The sequence below is a fragment of the Podarcis liolepis genome (genome assembly GCF_965112155.1).
Source record: "Podarcis liolepis genome assembly, chromosome: 15".
Classification (NCBI taxonomy): Eukaryota; Metazoa; Chordata; class Lepidosauria; order Squamata; family Lacertidae; genus Podarcis; species Podarcis liolepis.
Window position 1 is genome coordinate 8,002,115 of NC_139566.1, and position 19,095 is coordinate 8,021,209.

Consider the following 19,095-nt stretch of genomic DNA (forward strand, 5'->3'; position numbering starts at 1 on the left):
TCACCCCGTCTCTCCAGACCAATCCTGCCTGCTGCAAAGATGGTTGTGTCTTTATCTCTCTCTGTGTGTAAAGAGAAACCCTTGCTTGAGTGCTGGTGTTGTGAGGTTTTCCACTTTGTCCAGTCCTCTCCTTCATCCTATTTGCTAGATCATGCTTCTCCCCTCCCCTGTGTTGTCTGGGGAAGGAAGAGTCTAGGGGGCAGATGGATTCTGACCCCAGTGCTGGGCAGGCACAGGAGAAGTCCACAGAAGTGACAAGGCGAGGAGCTTACTTTTTTTCTCCCATTTCTTTAAAAGGTAGAATTCTGTTGCAACAACTCAGCATTTCTCCAAGATGCCTGCATAAATAAAAAGCCTACAAAATATGTAATCAGTTTCATTACCAGCAATCTGAAAGCCCTTCTTGCATTTCTGGATATGAGGAAAGGGAGGTGTGCTGCCGGGACAGCAATATCTCTCGTGTTCTGCAATTATGTAAACAGGGGACCTCAAGCAGTCCTGTTGTCTCTCTATGTCCATGATTATTTGCCTGCTTGATCCAATCCCAAGTTTAAGATGGCTTGAGGAGCAAGGTCCAATTTCTGCAGAGAGTTCAGGACCACTATCTGCCAGCCAGACTGGAACCAATGACAAAGAATCAGTGGAGCTATACCTTGGGAGAGCAATTTCCGTGTCAACCAGCATTTCTCCAGGAGGCTTGCATATGAAAAATGCTGACAAAATATTAAATCAGTTTCATTGCCAGCAATCTCGATGTTGTGACTGTGTATACTTCTGTATTTTTCATTTGGGTGAAATGACCCTACTGAGGATGGAAACTTTCATGCAACCTTTACAAAATAACATAGGATAAAAGAGAAATAAATGATTACGAAAAAGATGTTGATATAGGGAAGGGATGGGTGTTACAGCCACTTAGGAGCTTTGAGGTGCTGAGTCAGTGCTGAAAAACCAAAACTGCCAAATGTATGCTGGCCAAAATGATTACACATTCATATTATCTGAGGGTATTTCATATGCTATATTGGAAAAGGGTTGTTTTTCATTTGCAGTTGTGGTTCAGCTTGAGATGGCAGCAGCAGCTCATTTTGGAAATTCACCCTGTTCCTGCTAATTGGTTTGTGATGCTGCTCTTTCATGCTTGGTGTATTGCTGCTTTCATCAGCATTGGTTCTGAGTTGCCGTAATTGATGCGTCATTATAGATTTTGGCATGTTTGGTGAATGCCATCTCAGCCCTATTCTGATCCATGTTTGTAGCTTGTGCAAACATGATTGGCGTCTCTCCTTCAGGTGAGAGCAGGGACACAGCCACTAGTTGTTATTGGGGAAAAGAAGCAATGGGTTCATCCTACTCCCATCTCTCTCTGTGGTGTAGTGGTTAAGAGCGGTTGACTCGTAATCTGGTGAACTGGGTTCGCGTCTCCGCTCCTCCACATGCAGCTGCTGAGTGACCTTGGGCCAGCCACACTTCTCTGAAGTCTCTCAGCCCCACTCACCTCGCAAAGTGTTTGTTTTGGGGGAGGAAGGGAAAGGAGAATGTTAGCCTCTTTGAGACTCCTTCGGGTAGTGAAAAAGCGGGATATCAAATCCAAACTCCTCCTCCTCCTCCTCCTCTTCTTCTTCTTCTCTCTTTTGGATGTGAGGATGGGTACAGAAATTGCTTCTCTTGCAATTTTGTATGAAAGGATGAACAAAGAATTTCAGGTTCAGGTTCTCATTTTCTCATGTGCAAGCTCATTTTGCCATATTTCCATGCCGTAAGTCATTCAGTGTTCTGTTATTATTCTTTGTAGGTATTTGTCAAACACGCCCCCCCCCGCCACTCACAATGAAGTGTCATGAAGGTGGAAAGGATATATTTATTAATAAAACCAATGAAAGTTCTGCAAAGCACAATGATCAAATTCAGAAATTACAAGGAGGGGGGAAAGGGGAGGATAATACCGAGCTAGATGGACCAATGGCCAGACTGCACAGGGAAGCTCCCTTTGAGGCTGATGTCCCCAGAAATTCAATTTAGAGGGCTTTGTTTAAAGCAAACATATGTAGGGAAACTTAAAACGGCTTCTAAAAGAAACAGATAAAACTGCTCCAGACTGGAAAGATGGGGATTACACATAACATCTACATGCAGCCGCTGGGAGAGATCACCAGGGGGTTTGGGCTGGGTGTTCATCAATATGCAGATGATACTCAGCTCTCCCTCTCTTTAAAATCAGAACCGGTAAAGGCGGTGAAGGTCCTGTGTGAGTGTCTGGAGACGGTTGGAGGATGGATGGCAGCTAATGGATTGAGGTTGAATCCTGACAAGACAGAAGTACTGTTCTTGGGGGACAGGGGGCGGGCTGGTGTGGAGGACTCCCTGGTCCTGAATGGGGTAACTGTGCCCCTGAAGGACCAGGTGCGCAGCCTGGGAGTCATTTTGGACTCACAGCTGTCCATGGAGGCGCTGGTTAATTCTGTGGTAGGGCAGCTGTTTACCAGCTCCATCAAGTATGCAGGTTGAGAACCTACCTGTCTGCAGACTGTCTTGCCAGAGTGGTGCATGCTCTAGTTATCTTCCGCTTGGACTACTGCAATGCGCTCTATGTGGGGCTACCTTTGAAGGTGACTCGGAAACTGCAATTAATCCAGAATGCGGCAGCTAGACTGGTGACTGGGAGCGGCCGCCGAGATCATATAACACCAGTCCTGAAAGATCTTCAGTGGCTCCTAGTACGTTTCCAAGCACAATCTAAAGTGTTGGTGGTGACCTTTAAAGCCCTAAACGGCCTCGGTCCTGTATACCTGAAGGAGTGTCTCCACCCCCATCATCCAGCCCGGACACTGAGGTCCAGCACCGAGGGTCTTCTTGTGGTTCCTTTGCTGCGAGAAGTGATGTTACAGGGAACCAGGCAGAGAGCTTTCTCAGTAGTGGCGCCCGCCCTGTGGAACGCCCTCCCAGCAGATGTCAAGGCAAAAAAAACCAAAACAAAACCTATTTTACTTTTAAAAGACAACTAAAGGCAGCCCTGTTTAGGGAAGTTTTTAATGTCTGATGCTGTACTGTTTTTAATATTCGGTTGGAAGAAACCCAGAGAGAATTCAATTTCAAAGACTTTTTTTAAAGGGAAGTTTAAAAGGTCTTCTATGAACTAGATGGAACCACCCATGCCTGGGAAGATGGGCTTTACACCAGTCTCTAGAACTGAGTGGACTGGGGGCTTGTAACCCTGACAGGCACACATTCCTTAGGAAGCAGGGGAAACACCTGTTGAAAAACATATCATAATTAGTCATCAAAAGGAGTAAATAGGAGGATAATGAAAGGGGAATGGAATTGGATAAAACACATGCTAATGAACACAGGGCGGCTCAGGAATGGCTGGATGAAGTCCACGTCCAACAATTAGTCAGGGAGGGTAGGACACTTGAAGACAGTTTTCATCTTCAAGGGAGGGACTTGTGGTCCTGGAATCGTATAAAAGGACTTGCTGCCCACGATTCGAACAAGAGCTTCCCTCACCTTCACCTGAGTACTTCTCGTGAGACCTTGGTAAGTGAGAGAACCCCATGCCTTTTGCTGCCTCTTCCTTTCCAAACTTCACTCTCTCTGTCTCCTTCTTTGAACCCAGACCTGCCTCTCCTTGCTCATCATCTTCTCATTTCCTACGGGCACTTTGGCTATGTAGGAAGACTCCTTTCATATGGAGTCAGAACAATCCTCCATGTAATTCAGTCCTGTCTACAGGAGGGACATGAAATGTCAATGGTCCTCCCAGAGTTGCTGGACTACAACTCCCATCCTTCCTGGCCATTGCCTGTTCCAGCTGGGCCTGATGGGTGTTGGAGTCCAGCAACACCTGGAGGCTCACAGATACCCCACCCTATTCCTGGTCCACATGGACTGGTGCTGGGGGCTCTCCTCATTTTCCGCAGGGCCCCTTTCCTGCCTTACCTTGAGATGCCAGGCATTTCTTTCTCCAAAGTGTATTTGGCAGGGCTCCTAGAACATGATGCAAAAAATCAGAAATGAAAACAAAATTAAACACTGAAGGGGTAGCTTCTTGGTGCAAGTTTAGCTTTGCAACTGAAAAGACACAGCATAAAAGGGAAAGGGGTTGAGGAAGGGAGAGTTGATTATGAAGCCACATACCTTCCATGGCCAAATATCGTAAGGGCTGTGGCATAGATGACGGAACATATCTGCTTTCTGTTGCTGGAGAAAGGGTGGGGAACCTGTGGCTGCCATGAAGTTGTTGCATTCCAAATAGCATCAAGCTCATCTAGTTTGGCCAAGGGATGATGGGAGTTCAAGCAAAATGTTACTATTACAAGAAACTGGATATTTTGAGTATTATGAGATTCCAACCAAACATGAAGATGAACATTAGCATGAAGTATGCAACCACTGAAGGCATTGGCCTATCAATGGTCAGATATTTATTTAATATTTTTATATTATTAAATCTTAACAATCAGCAACATATGGTGTACACAACATAAAATGGTCCCGTCAAGAGAAAGGGTTTGTGTACGAGAAAGAGAAGGACACAAATATATAATAGAATTAATACCTTACATTTCTTTGAGTTTCCTGTGCTCTCAAACCCTTCACAGTTTATTCTGAGGGGTCTGGACAACCTTCAACTCCTAGAAACCTAAAAGAAAAGCAAGAAAATGTAATAATTTCAGGGTTCGCAGGAACAGACAAGGGTAAACAAGAATGCTTTTAGATCTTTTCTCAAAGTTAATCATAAGGATGATAGACACTTCAGTGGGGCACGTGTTCCAAAAGCAGGCAGCTGCCTGGAGGAAGACCATCTCATGAGGTCGCAAGGGAGACAAACCCGTTGGTGACACCACCAAGAGGCCTCCGATGCTAGACTGCTGCACTATTGCTGGCTTGGGATTTTTTAATGATAGGGGATATTTTTAATAGACTTGCATATTGTGTTATAATCTCCTCTTCTTCCTCTCTTTCTTCTTCATTGGCGGTGGTAGGGCTTGTCGTTATGGTTGTTGTTTTGTTATAAATCGGATGTGTGAATCATGAATAAATTGGATGAACGTTTGCTCATCATCATTTCAGATCCAATACCCATCACTCCAAAATGACCTGTGGCTACAATTCCTCCTGCTCCTACCCAGCTGGCTGTCTGGGCTCGCTGAAATCAAGTTGTGGCTTTGGGGGTTTTGAGGGAATTGAGGGCTTTGGAGGCTTTGGGGGAAGTGGGGGCTTAGGAGTCTTGGGGGGCTTTGGCTCCCTTGGAGTCTATGGGGGTTCAAGTGGTGGTGGAGTGTCATCAAGTAGCCTCGCTATAGATCCTGCTGCCAGTGTTGATCGCATCAATCGGTTACCACCAACGGAAATATTCATCCAGCCATCTCCAGTTACTGTGATTATCCCAGGAGCAGTACTCGCTGCCACGTGTGAGCCAATTCGTGTGGGAGGGATACGGCTGCTCTAGACGCTATTTCTGCTAATTAAAGAGAGAGCTCAGACCAGCAGAATGCCCTCACCGGCAACTGACGAACTCGGCATGGCTTCACGACTGATTATCTCATGGGCCTTGTTGCCAGAAGTTCCAAGTGTCCCCAGTTCAACCACCAAGTTTACAGGATTCCCAGATGCTCGGCTCATCCATGTTTGCCTTACAAATGTGCAGCTGCTTCCTAGGATGTGTTGATCCCAACTTCTATTCTCTATGCATTTCTTCTTCTTCTTCTTCTTCTTCTTCTTCTTCTTCTTCTTCTTCTTCTTCTTCTTCTTCTTCTTCTTCTTCTTTGCTTTTGCTGTGGAATGTATCTCCAGTTGAGGGGCAAATGTTTGAATGCATCCAACTTGTATTGCATTTGAATGCCATAGAAACATAATACAATTCTAAATGTGTAGTTATTATCACTGTCATCAAGATCAATGTTTGAAATACCTTACTGCAATGCCTGGAAGGCAATTCTTCCTTGGTTTCTGAAATGAAAATGTTCTCCGTCTTCCTCTTATGCATTAAACTTAGCTTTAGCAAAGCACCTGTTCTCTGTGGGTTCCTTTAATGCTTGTCCCTCACTCCAGCACCAACACCCAACTTAAATCCATATCCCTGAGAAACATAACTCTTTTTTGTGGTGGGGTATTTGACTCTTCAAAGATAAATTTCACCATAAAATGTCCCACATTTTAGGCTAATTTTAACATATTCTTGTTTTCAAACTAAGTTCATAATTGTTATTATCATAGAATGGCAAACATTGCTGTACACAAAGAAGAAGAAAAGAGAGAGAAAAAGATGTAATTTTGAAATCATAATATTCCTCATAAATAAGTGACGTCCCGTCTCTTCCACTTTGTACTAATAAACTTCTTGACTATATTTGTCCATTATCTTTTTATTTATAATATTTATAATATTTCTTATAAATCAGTTTTCATTTTATCCACTGAAACTACTCAAAATCCGTCACCCTTTTTAGATTGCAGCAATTACTCTTCAACTATTCCTTTAAAACAGTACCAGTTTGAGACAAATAATTACCGGCAGAAACTCAAGGTGGTAACAATTCTAGGCAGCCCGACAATAATATATTATGCACCATTCCCAACCCAAACATAAGTCCAAACTACAGTGGTGCCTTGGGTTAAGAACTTAATTTGTTCTGGAGGTCTGTTCTTAGCCTGAAACTGTTCTTAACCTGAGGTACCACTTTAGCTAATGGGGCCTCCTGCTGCTGCCGGAGCATGATTTCTGTTCTCATCCTGAAGTAAAGTTCTTAACCTGAGGTACTATTTCTGGGTTAGCAGCGTCTGTAACCTGAGGCATCTGTAACCTGAAGAGTCTGTAACCCGAGGCATCTGTAACCTGAAGCGTCTGTAACCCGAGGTACCACTGTATTAACCTCTGAAGTCAAAAGCACAATTACAAATTCCAAGAAGAGAGGTCCCCTCCCACAAAGTTTAGTTTAGTCAAGAGGGATATTAGTACAAAACGGAAGAGAGGGGACGTCACTTATTTATGAGGAATATTATGATTTCAAAATTACATCTTTGTTTTCTTATTTCTTCTTCTTTGTGTACAGCAATGTTTGCCAATCTGTGATAATCACAATTATGAACTTACTTTGAAAACAAGAATATGTATAATCGCAAGATGTAAAGTTACGATGTAAAGATATACTTGTGAGTAATAAAGGAAAACTAATGTTTTAAAAAAGGGGTTTTGTGGGCAATTAGCTGCGATGGAAGTTTTTATAGCTGCATGACTCCCAGATTTTGATCAAAACTCAATATTGTCCTGGGAAAAGTGAAACCAAAGAGATTTGATTGAAGGGTGGCTACAGAAGCCCGCTCCCCCTTAAAAAACAACTGTCAATATGTCTTGTTCAAATCACTTGTGACTCAGTGATGAACCCCAACACTTGCTGTTTCCATAGAGCAATAAGAAAAGACAACTGAGCATAATTATAACACCCATCCCTCCCCTATATGAGCAGCTACCACATAAGTATTCATTTTATCTTATGTTATTTTGCAAAGTCTGCATGAAATCTTCCATACACAATAGGGTCATTTTCCCCAATTGAAAAATACAGAAGTATACAAAGTCACAACACTGAGATTGCTGGCAATGAAACTGATTAAATATTTTGTAAGCCTTTCTTATATGCAGGCCTCCGGAAGAAACACTGAGTTATTCCAACAGAATGGCATTCACGACATTTTATGAAATAGGAGGGAAACGCCAGCTCCTGGCCCAGTTGCTTCTGTGGACTTCTCCTGTGCCTGCCCAGCAATCGGGTCAGAATCCAGCTGCCCCCAGACTCTTCCTTCCCCAGACAACACAGGGTAGGGGAGAAGCATGAAGAGAATGAAGAAGTTGGGAGGAAGACAACTGGAAAACACAGTAAAACAAAGATGATCAGAATGATGATCTAGCAAACAGGATGAAGGTGAGGACAGGACAAAGTGGAAAACGCCGCAACTTAAGCAAGCACTCAAGTGTTTCTCTTTACACAAAGAGAAAGACATGAAGACACAACCACCTTTGCAGCAGGCAGGGTTGTTGTGGAGAGATGGGGTGATTCCTCCCCTCTGGAGAGGACATTGCAAGTTGAAGACCCTGTCTGTTTCCCATAGGGGAGTCATCCCTAACAGGAATGGTGTCTCCCTCCATCTGGTAAATAACCAGACACTACATGAGATAAGAGGCATCCTTTTCCTCCTTTCCTGTCACTACCATTGTATTGTGGGTTATTTTCAAAGCTATAGCCAACCTCCATACATTTTTATACTATGAGTCTCCTCCCAAACCTTGTAGATTCCACCATGTTTGGGCAATAGAAAGTCTCTCAGAAACAAGCAAAATTACCAGGAGTTCTTTTCTCCTAATTAAATTATGAACTCTTCCAAATGTGAAAGTCAAAAAAACTGTGAGCTAAAATAAATTTCTTCATCTATAATATCAGAAATATCTGAAAAATACCCCTGCTATAAATATATATATATATTGTTGGGCAGCCTCAGTACAAGTGCTGATATGTCCCCCTGCCACGCATTGATGCTCTTCCAGAACTAATCTGGGACAGTAGCATAGGTTTCTATTCCACCTATGTCCCATCTGTGGAGATTGGTGGAATCAGTGTGAGAAACCCCACAGAGTATACTGTGCTTTAGGGGGTGAGATTCTACTCATTCAGCCAGTGGACAGGATGGAAACATATGAGGATCTCATTTATTCAAAATGTATTTGCACAACAGGTGGGTTTTTTTGTGTGTGTGCATGCTTCTGTTCTTCAGTGATTCCACCATGAAAAACCAGCGTGATGTAGCTGAAAGCCAGTTGTGGCATAGTGGGAGCCCAGGGTTCTGATCCCCACTCAGCCATGAAAACAATGGGAAGATTACAATGTAGAACTTCAGAGATTTTCCAGCTTAACAGGGTTACAGATTTATTTTTATTTTTCTGGAAGCTACTAACATGAATAAGAACACTAAACCAGATAGGACTAGGTTTCCAGAAGTGACTTTTACTTAAAAAAAAAAAATCAATTCTAAGCTTTTAATTCAAAGAACGAGAACAGAGTCAAAGCATAAACCACAGCCCCTTGTCAACAGAGGGCTATAAACTCAAGTGACAATGTATGTGTGCAGAATATCTCCCAAAAGGCCTTGTAACACATTGGTTTAAGTGACACATTTGGGGGGGGGTGCAGAGGAGAAGAAAAAGAATAATAATAATACAGGGAGGCTCAGGATGATGTCCATGTCCAACAATTAGTCAGGGAAGGTAGGACACCTGAAGGCAGTTGTTGTCTACAAGGGAGGGACTTGCGGTCCTAGAATCTGTTGGGGCTGGAACTTAACGGGTTAAGTTGTTCCCATGATGCCTCAGCATTCTGACGTCAGCTTTGGAAGCTGGGAGGAGCTTGGGAGGAGTTCTGTTCTGTTCCTCTCGGTCTCTGAGGGGAGAGGTTGCAGTTTGTCATGGCTGCGGTGAGTCCAGGAGAATCCTGGGGAATATCGGAATAAAGGACTGAAAGAGACAAACCTGGACTCTGTGTGTGTTTGTCTGGAAGCTGAGCCGAGCTACGTGACAGTTTACACCGCTGTGTGAAACTCTGCTGAGACGTGACTGAGAGCTGCGGAGCGGAAGTGTGCCGGGCGGCCATAAATTGCTAATTGAGGACCTTAAATCAATTAGCGGGAGTCACGTCAGATCAATCAAATTCCAAGAGGTTATGGGTAACCTAAATCACCGATCGTAAAACTGTCACGGGAGGCTGCCAAAAGCTTTGATCTGCGGTGCAGAGCAGAGAAGCACGGCAGGAGAACGGGAGGCCGGAATCTGAGGCAAGCAAGCTGAAAGACGCTGTGCTGGAGGCTGCAGAGAGCTTGGAGCTGTGCCTAACGTTTGAAGGCAAGCTGACGACGATGCTGAAGCCAGCTTGGAGTCCTGCCTGAAGTTGAGAGAGGCAGCTGATCTGCTAGACCGGGAGCTGGAGAGCGGCTGTTTGTTTACGTGAGTACGCTGGGCCCCGGGGGAAGATGGCAGATGGCCAGGAGGTGTTTCAAGCTCCGTTTGAACAGCTTGAGGAACTCACCGCCCAAGCGTGGAATACCTGGGCAAAAAGGGTGAGAGCGTGGTTTTTGGCCACGGAAGTTTGGGACATTTCCCAGAGGGAACCAGTGCAACTGGTGGACAGAGATGCAGGGAAGTCGCAATCTGCTTCTCTGGAGGAGAAAATGCAGAGGGAGAAAGCTATGAGAGCTGAGGTCTGCATGTTGAGAGCAGGTGTTCATGCTAATTTGCAACATCACCTGGAAAGCGTTGAATCTGTGCGTGAGGCCTGGAGAGTGCTGAAACGTCTGTGTGAAGACTCAGCAGGAGGCCAAGGGCAGGTGGAAGCTGAAAGCCTAGAGATGGCTGGAGCCCCTGTTCCTGATGATTTAGCCTCAAGGAGCGCTAGTGAGCAGGTCGGGGGGGCGAATTCCAAAGGCAAGTTTAAGAAGCCTGCTGGAATGAGATGGCGGTTCAGAGGGGGCAAAGCTGGCAAGGAGTGCTTTTCCGGAAGAAGGAGAAGGAGGCCAGCTGGGAGGAGCCCCGGGCAGTGTTTTTCCACTGGAGTTCAACATCTGCATGGCAGTTGCCCCCACCGGAGCAGAGAGCCGAGGCAGGATGTTGCCAAGGACACTTCTCATGGGACACAGGCGGGTTTCCATGGTAACCAGTCTGGAAGAGGAGGCCAGCGTGGGAACGCAAGGGAAGGACGTGGCTCAGACACTGGGGAGGGTTGTTTTCTTATCACTGCTTCTATGGCAACTGTGAAGAACAACTCCAGCCAGGACACGGTGACGTGCTGGGTTTTGGATACTACTGTCAGTCGTCACCTGATAAGCGAACCTGCTGGCGAAATGCGGAACTGCAGGGCTGTTTCAAGTGGAATGACTGTGATGTTAGCAGACGGAACACGAAAATCAGTCTGTGATGTGGCTAACGTGTTTTTCTCTCCTTTACAGGAGGAGCTAGAGGTCTACGTTGTGCCGGGACTGAATTGTTGTCTTTTATCTGTATCAGCTCTAACGAAGCAGGGATACAATGTTTGCTTTGAAAATGACACCTGTTCCATTTTCAGAGGAGGGAGACAACTGGTCAACATGCAGAGGGAGAACAATTTCTTTGTTCTGGAGACACCTCTGGAGGGTGGTGGGAATGCTGGAAAAGCACAGGTGCAGTGTGCTAAGGTTCCCAGTCATGTGCAAAAGTTGCACAGGTGCACAAAAGGGTGTAAAATCACAAAATGTGGGAGGAGGTCCCAAGGGTGCAGGGCATGCAAAGGTGCAAAGGTACTTGGTTTCCCCGGGTTTGGGAGGGTAGCCAAAGAGCCCTTTGGGCTTGTTCACACAGATCTGTCAGGACCCATGAGGTGTGAGAGTCTGGGTGGGGCCAGGTATGTGCTGTCGCTGACAGATGACCACAGCCAGGTTGGCTGGTGTTTCTCTCTCAAATCACAGGGGGAGGTGGCGCAACTGATCCAGGATTGGGTTGCGGAGGTGGAACGAAGTTTCTCCACCAGGGTGCAAGGGTTCAAGAGCGACCGAGGGTCACAGTTTACTGGGTCTGCTCTGGAGGAATTTTTCAAGGAAAAGGGAATACGTCACCAGGTGACGGGTGCAAAGTCTCCTCAAAAGGAGGAGAGGGAGGCAGAGGCTGATCCCGGTGATGGGGACCAGGTCCAGGATCAGGGTTCAGAACCCGGTGATGGGGACCAGGTCCAGGGTCAGGGGTCAGGGCAGGTTTGGGCATCTCCAAGGGTTGTGAAAGGAATGTCCAGGTGTGAGGCTTCATCTCCGGTAAGCGTAATGGAGAAAGCTCACGGACGGGTTGTCAAGTCAGAGGGGGAAAAGTCTGACGGAGAAGACACAACTGCTGGCCCAAGTGGGTCAGAGGGGTTTCAGGTCACGGGTGCGTGGGAAAGTGTCGCACAGTGTGATTCTGGGAATGTTGAAGGGGTTCAACAGGTGCCTGGGAAAGATGCCGGGAAGGAGCACAAGGCAAAGGGAAAGGTGTTGAACTCAAAAAGGTCTTGTCAGAATGGTTCGGCAAGAGGGGGTGTTGGGGCTGGAACTTAACGGGTTAAGTTGTTCCCATGATGCCTCAGCATTCTGACGTCAGCTTTGGAAGCTGGGAGGAGCTTGGGAGGAGTTCTGTTCTGTTCCTCTCGGTCTCTGAGGGGAGAGGTTGCAGTTTGTCATGGCTGCGGTGAGTCCAGGAGAATCCTGGGGAATATCGGAATAAAGGACTGAAAGAGACAAACCTGGACTCTGTGTGTGTTTGTCTGGAAGCTGAGCCGAGCTACGTGACAGTTTACACCGCTGTGTGAAACTCTGCTGAGACGTGACTGAGAGCTGCGGAGCGGAAGTGTGCCGGGCGGCCATAAATTGCTAATTGAGGACCTTAAATCAATTAGCGGGAGTCACGTCAGATCAATCAAATTCCAAGAGAATCATATAAAAGGACTCGCTGCCCATGATTCTAACAACAGCTCCTCTCACCTTCACTTGAGTACTTCTCTTGAGACCTTGCTAAGTGAGAGAACTCCATGCTTTTGCTGCCTCTTCCTTTCCAAACTTCATTCTCCGCTTCCTTTTTTGAACCCAGACCTGCCTCTCCTTCCTCATCTTCTTTCTCATTTCCTACGGGCACTTTGGCTATTAAGGAAGACTCCTTTCGTATGGAGTCAGAGCAATCCTCCATCTAGTTCAGTCATGTCTACAGGAGGGACGTGGACTATCGATGGTCCTCCCAGAGTTGCTGGACTACAACTCCCATCCTTCCTGGCCATAGCCTGTGCCAGCTGGGCCTGATGGGTGTTGGAGTCCAGCAACACCTGGAGGCTCACTGATAACCCCACCCTATTCCTGATCCACACGGACTGGTGCTGGGGGCTCTCCTCATTTTCAGCAGGGCCCCTTTCCTGCCTTACCTTGAGATGCCAGGCATTTCTTTCTCCACAGTGTTTTTAGCAGGGCTCCTAGAACATGTTGCAAAAAATCAGAAATGAAAACAAAATGAAACACTGAAGTTTAGCTTTGCAACTGAAAAAGCAGAGCATAAAAGGGAAAGGGGGTGAGGAAGGAAGAGGTCATTATGAGGCCATATACCTTCCATTGCTAAATATCATAAGGGATGTGGCATGGATGACGGAACATATTTGATTTCTGTTGCTGGAGAAAGGATGTGAAACTTGTGGCTGCCATGAAGTTGTTGCATTCCAAGTAGCATCAAGTTCATCTAGTTTGGCCAAGGGATGATGGGAGTTGAAGCAAAAAGTTAATATTACAAGAGATTTCAACCAAACATGAAGATGAACAGTAGCATGGAATATGCGACCACTGAAGGCATTGGCCTATCAATGGTCAGATATTTATTTAATATTTTTGTAGTATTAAATCTTAACAATCAACAACATATGGTATACACAACTTAAAATGGTCCCATCCAAAGAAAGGATTTGTGTACAAGAAGGGAAGGACACAAATATATAATAGAATTAATATCTTACATTTCTTTGAGTTTTCCTGTGCTCTCAATCCCTTCAAAGTTTATTCTAAGAGGTCTGGACAACCTTCAACTCCTGGAAACCTAAAAGAAAATCATGAAAATTTAATAATTTCAGGGTTCGCAGGAACAGACGAGGGTAAACAAGAATGCTTTTAGATCTTTTCTCAAAGTTAGTCATAAGGATGATAGACACACTTCAGAGGGGCACGTGTGCCAAGAGGGGAAGCTACCTGGAGGAAGACCATCTCATGAGGTCGCAAGGGAGATAAACCCATAGGTTACACCACCAAGAGGCCTCCAATGCTGGACTGCTGCACTCTTGCTGGACTGGGTTTGTTTAATGATAGGGTTTTTTTTAATGGATTGCAGATTGTGTTATGATCTCCTTTTCTTCATCTTCTTCACTGGTGGTGGTAGGGCTCGTTGTTATGCTTGTTGTTTTGTTATAAATTGGATGTGTGAATCATGAATAAATTTGATGAAATTGATCATCATCTTTTCAGATCCAGGACCCATCACTCCAAAATGTATCCTAGCTTTGGCGCTGCCTACAGGGCCTTTGTGGGAATTGGGATCTATGGGATCAATGGGGGTTATGGAGGCTTTGGGGGCTTAAGTGGTGGTGGAGTACCATCAAGTAGCCTCGCTATAAATCCTGCTGCCAGTGTTGATTGCATGACTCAGTTACCACCATCGGAAGCAGTCGTCCAGCAATCTCCATGTATTCTGACATGTCCTGGACCAATACTCTCTGCCTCATGTGAGCCAGTTCGTGTGGGAGGATATACTGGCTGTGGGGGGCACATCCTCCTTTGGACCTGGCCTGGGATATGGCTGCTCTGGGCGCTATTCATGCCATTAAAGGGAGCACTCAGACCAGCAGAATGCCCTCACTGGCAACTGATGAACTTCGCATGGCTTTATGATAGATGATCCCATGGGCCTAGTTGCCAGAAATGCCAAGCGTCCCCAGTTCAACCACCAAGTTTACAGGATTCCCAGATGTTTCGCTCATCCATGCTTGCCTTACAAATGTGCAGCTGCTTCCTAGGATGTGTTGATCCCAACTTCTATACACTATGTCTTTCTTCCTCCTCCTCCTCCTCCTCCTCCTCCTCCTCCTCCTCCTCCTCCTCCTCTTCTTCTTCTTCTTCTTCTTCTTCTTCTTCTTCTTCTTCGCTTTTGCTGTGGAATGTATCTCCAGTTGAGGCACAAATATTTGAATTGCTCTTGAATGCCATAGAAACATAATACAATTCTGAATGTGTATGTATTATCAGTGTCATCAAGATCAATGTTTGAATTACCTTATTGCAATGTCTTGAAGACAATTCTTCCTTTGTTTCTGGAAGAAAATCACTGTCTTCCTCTTATGTATTAAACTTAGCTTTCTCTGTGGGTTTCTTTCATGCCTGCCCCTCACTCCAGCACCATCACCAACTTTGATCCATATCCCTGAGAAACATAACCCCCTTTTTGTAAGTGGTTTATTTTACTCTCCAAAAATAAATTGCACCATAAAATGTGGGAGATTGGGAAGAAGAAACACCATTACAAATAGATCAGCGTTGTGCGGGAATCTTGTGGGCATGTTGCCAACTTGAATAAAATATTTGGGGGGGGGGAGGTAAGCTCTTCCCCTCATAATTGATAACATAACACGGTGCGCGCACACACTAATTGAATAGCAATGTCCATCATCTTGGGGGTGGCAGCCCCCTCAAATATTTTATTATGATGAGAAGACAAAGGTGAAGAAGAGCAACAGCCAAGAGCTAATTGAGTTTGGAGGAAAAGAAATACATTTCAAAATACCTCAGAGTTGGGTGGGAGGTTTGTAGGGGGAAATGGCCCCACCACCATGAGCTGCCATGAGCTGCCACCTTGTTTACTGCAGGCTCTATGAAAATGAAATTTAGATCTGTCATGCAAATGACAACAGTTAGAGAACAAGCCTGTGTCCCCCCCCCCCCTATAGAATCCGAGACCAGGGAAAGGAAACGGAGGAAGAAGATTGGAAGAAATTTAAGAACTATCTTAAGAAACATTGTAAAATTAAAGAGTGCTAGAATGATGAGGTGTGAGAAATTAAATGGAGTACAGCTGTAAAGATTAAGTTAAAAGAAAAGAAAGGTTGACAAATAGATAAAATTAAGGGTGAGGATTTGCTGAACTAAATATTTGAAATGGGAATGCAGATAGGGGGAGGTATGAGGAGGTCAGTGAAGTAAGTTTTAAGAAAATAAGGTTTTGAAATTATACTTGTTCTTTTTTGTTTGTGTTTGTGTGTATTGTTTTGTCTGATATAATTTGTAAAATCTTAATAAATATTCTATAAAAAAGCAAATGACAACAGTTAGAGAACAAGCCTGTGTCCCCCCCCCCCCATATATATATATGTTTTCTTTTTTCATGTCCCATTCCATGAAGACATTAATAGACCTACACAAAATAGGATTAAAGCCTCATAATGTAACTGGGAATTAGACAGCACCAATGCAGAAACTGTGGGAAAATAAACTCCATACTATGTACCATAAGCATTTCTCTTTGGAAAGCAGAAAAAAATCCATGGCGTATTTAAAGGACAATAACTTCATAATCGGAAAATATTTTTAGCTCTAGCTGGGGGGAAAGAAACAGGTATTCCAAAATTGAGACAAAGTGGATTTATTCATCTTCTTGATCAACATAGCTCGCTCATGAAAATGTGAATTAATCACCTCTGCTCATCTGCAGGCAGAATACATCACTGAATATGAGGAAATGGAGATACGCTGCCTTAACAGCAATATCTCTCGTGTTCTGCAATTATGTCATCAGGGGACCTCAAGGAGTCCTGTTGTCTCTCTATGTCCATAATTATTTGCCTGACCATGGATCTTGCTTGATCCAATCCCAAATTTAAGATGGCTTGAGAACCAAGGCCCAATTTCTGCAGAGAGTTCAGGACCGCTATCTGCCAGCCAGACTGGAACCGATCACAAAGAATCAATGGAGCTATACCTTGGGGGAGCAATTTCTGTGTCAACCAGCGTTTCTCCAGGAGGCTTGCATATGAAACATGCTGACAAAATATTAAATCAGTTTCATTGCCAGCAATCTCAATGTTGTGACCGTGTATACTTCTGTATTTTTCATTTGGGGAAAATGACCCTATTGTGGATGGAAGCTTTCATGCAACCATTACAAAATAACATAGGATAAAAGAGAAATAAATGATTCTGAAATAGATGCTGATATATGGAAGGGATGGAAGTTACAGCCACTTAGGGGTATAATCTTTGGGGTTACTCACACCGATTCTACCATTCACCACAGGTGGAAAATAAGTGGTATAGAAACCTTTGACATTGTCCCAGATTACTTCTGGAAGAGCATCAATGCCAGGGATCAATGTCATGTAGTGTCTGGCTATTTACCAGATGGAGGGGGACGCCATTCCTGATAGGGATGACTCCCCCTATGGGAGACAGGCAGGGTCTTGCAACATTCTCTGCAGAGGGCAGGAATTGCCCCCTCTCTCCTGACCAACCCTGCCTGCTGCAAAGGTGGTTGTGTCTTCATGGCTCTCTCAGTGTGTGTAAAGAGAAACCCTTGCTTGAGTGCTTGTGTAGTGGGGTTTCCCCTTTGTCCGGTCCTCTCCTTCATCATTTTGATCATCTTTGTTTTACTGTTTTCAATCAGTTTCATTGCCAGCAATCTGGGAGCATATGTACTTCTCTATATTTCAGTTGGGGGAAATTACCCTGTTGTGTATGGAAGCTTTCATGCAACCTTTACAAAATACCACAGGATAAAAGAGAAATCAATAGTTATGCAATAGATGCTGATATAGAGAAGGGATGGGTGTTAGATACCCTCCATCTTTTCTCTGATGAATATAGAGAAGTCCCATTCCATAATGAAACTTTACTTCTTATACTCCACACATCTTACTGGGCTGCCCCAGACACTCTATAAAACATAATAAAACATTGAACATTTAAAAAACTTCCCTATACAAGATTGCCATCAAACAGCTTGGGGGTCGGATATCTCCATACCCTCCAACATTTCTCCTATGAAAATAGGAACATCTGTTGTGGTTCTGGCCTCTCAGGAGTTAACACTCCAGGAGCGTTCTTATCAACTGGGTGCAGTGCCCACATGATCCATCCATTTCTCCTTTGATCTGAGCTCTCTCTGGAGAGCAGTCTGCCTGAGAACCTTAGCAAGGTCGTTTCGTTTTGTTAAGAGGCAGAAAGCTGTGAACATGCAGGGCCCTTGCAGCAGATGCAGTGGGTCAAAAGATATATGACCCAACAAACTTTAACAACATCCTAAGGAAATGTGGGACATTCCAGGATGAGTACATTTCCGAGCACAATTCAAAGTGTTGGTGCTGACCTTTAAAGCCCTAAAAGGCCTCAGTCCAGTATACCTGAAGGAGTGTCTCCACCCCCATCGTTCTGCCTGGACACTGAGGCCCAGTGCTGAGGGCCTTCTGGCGGTTCCCTCACTGTGATAAGCCAAGTTACAGGGAACCAGGCAGAGGGCCTTCTCGGTAGTGGCACCCTCCCTGTGGAACACCCTCCCACCAGATGTCAAAGAGAAAAATAACTACCAGACTTTTAGAAGACATCTGAAGGCAGCCCTGTTTAGGGAAACTTTTAATGTTTGATGGACTATTGTATTTTAATATTCTGTTGGGAGCCACCCAGAGTGGCTTGGGAAACCCAGGAAGATGAGCAGGGTATAAATAATAAATTATTATTACTATTACTATTACTATTACTATTACTATTACTATTATTATTATTATTATTATTATTATTATTATTATTGGAGCCAGGGCGTATTCGGGCCCCCCATAAAATATTTGAGGGGTCTGCCACCTCAAAGTTGATGGGCATTGCCATTCAAATGGTGTGCGTGCACCGTGTCATGTGATCCATTATGTGGGGCAGGGCTTAAACACCTCCCAAAATATTTTATTCAAGTTGACAGCCTGTCCACAAAATTCTGACACAACCCTGAGGTATTTGGAATGCCCCCCCCTTCCCAACATCAATCTTTTTCTTTCCCAACCTCCCACATTTTGTGGTGCAATTTATCTTTGAGAGTAAAATACCCCACCACCCACCCACAAAAAGTATCATGTTTCTCAGGGATAGGATCAAAGCTGGGTGTTAGCTCAGGAGTGAGGGGCAAGTATTAATGAAACCCACAGAGAACCGGTGCTATGCTGAAGCTAAGTTTAATGCATAAGAGGAAGACAGAACATTTTCATTCCAGAAACCAAGGAAGAATTGCCTTCCAGGCATTTCAGTAAGGTAATTCAAATACTGATCTTGATGAGAGAGATGGTACATAAATATTCAGAGTTGTATTGTGTTTCTATAGCATTCGAGCGCCATACAAGTTGGAGGCATTAAAAAAATTGCCCCTTAGCTGGAGATAAATTCCATACATAGCAAAAGCCCAAAAGAAGAAGAAGAGGTTGGGATCAACACATCCTAGGAAGCAGTTGCATGTTTGTAAGACAAACATAGATGAGCCAAGCGTCTGGGAATCCT

General features: G+C 44.6%; 1 long non-coding RNA gene across 1 annotated transcript; it reads left to right on the forward strand.

Annotated features, from left to right (window-relative positions):
- The first annotated feature begins 9,964 nt into the window (after positions 1–9,964).
- Positions 9,965–12,281, forward strand: LOC310694115. Its single transcript, XR_014519549.1, has 2 exons — positions 9,965–11,073; positions 11,566–12,281. It is a non-coding gene; the product is annotated as an uncharacterized lncRNA (long non-coding RNA).
- The last annotated feature ends 6,814 nt before the right edge of the window (positions 12,282–19,095 follow it).